Source organism: Nannospalax galili, unplaced genomic scaffold (genome assembly GCF_000622305.1).
Source record: "Nannospalax galili isolate Female #2095 unplaced genomic scaffold, S.galili_v1.0 scaffold634, whole genome shotgun sequence".
Classification (NCBI taxonomy): domain Eukaryota; kingdom Metazoa; phylum Chordata; class Mammalia; order Rodentia; family Spalacidae; genus Nannospalax; species Nannospalax galili.
The window spans coordinates 1,591,576-1,592,950 of record NW_008336853.1 but is presented as its reverse complement, the minus strand read 5'-3'; positions in this window follow the sequence as shown (position 1 = coordinate 1,592,950).

The window sequence follows — 1,375 nt, the reverse complement described above, 5'->3', positions numbered from 1 at the left end:
AATTACACCTGTGTCGTGCAGTGCCCGTGGAGGACAGATGGGGGCGTCGGATCCCCTGGAACTGGAGTTATAGACAGTAGTTAGCTGCCATGTGGGTGCTGGGATTCGAACCCGGATCTTCTGCAAGAACAGCCAGTGTTCTTAACTGCTGAGCCATCACTCCAGGCCCCCCCCCCTTGTTTTTTTGAGGCTAGATCTCCCATTGCAGCCCCAGCTGGCCTGAAACTCCCTATGTAGACAGGCTAGCCTTGCTCTCACAGAGATCCACCTGCCTCTGCCTCCCAAGTGCTGGGATTAAAGGCTTGCGCCATCTCACCCAGCTGACTTAAGTTTGAGTCCCAGGCAAGTTGTTTAGTCACTTCTCCTATTTGGAAGTGTCACAGGTCCGAGGGTTTCACAAGGATTAGTGCATGAATGAAGCACTAGAAATGTGGAACATTCTACAATAGTTGCAGGTTATCTGAGATGTTGGGAGCAGGCCTGCAGCTAGTAGTGTGCATGTACCCTGGCACTCAAAGCAAAATGTTAAGTAGCACCTTTAGCTGCTCATCTCACCAAAATAAATAATAATCAAACTGCCAGGGCAGCAATTAAATAGTGTCTGGTTTCCTACCAGGTGTTTCTGGAAGATGTACCGTCCTCATCTGTGGCTACAGGACTCTTCTTGCCTGGAGGCCAAGGGCCAGATTGCTTTTGTCTCCCATAGCAAACCACAAATCTGGAGATGACACTCAGGGTTAGATTACTGCCCAGTTTGCTCCAGTGATCACCACATATCCCCTGGGTGGCTCAGCACAGGAGATTCTATAAGGAACATGAAAAAACCCATTTCCTACCCTGGTACAACTTGAGGGCATTGGGGGGAGCAGACCCAGCATCGGTCACAGTGGTGATGACAATAAAAACACTGGGCTACAAGCCCAGAGGTGGAAGAGGTGAGCACTGTGGGTGTCAGGGAGGGCTTCCCTGAACTGAACTTGACCTGAGACAGGGAAGTGTCAAAGCAGGAAGTGTCCATAACTGCATACAGACACGCATCAAAAAGATCATCCACCATGATCAGGTCGGCTTTATCTCCAAGATGGTTCAATATTAACATAAGTCAATAAACGTCATAAATCATATAAATTGCCTCAAAGACAAGAACCTCGTGGTCATCTCAATAGATGCAGAGAAAGCATTTGACAAAATTAAACATGCATTTACGTTCAAAGTCCTAGAGGGAACTGGACTTGAGGGATCATACCTCAACATAATTAAAGCTATATACAAGAAACCCACAGCCAACATCATTCTAAATGAAAAAAAAAAAAAAACTGGAAGAATTCCCATTAAAATCAGGAACCAGATAAGGATCCACTATCTTTTTCAATAT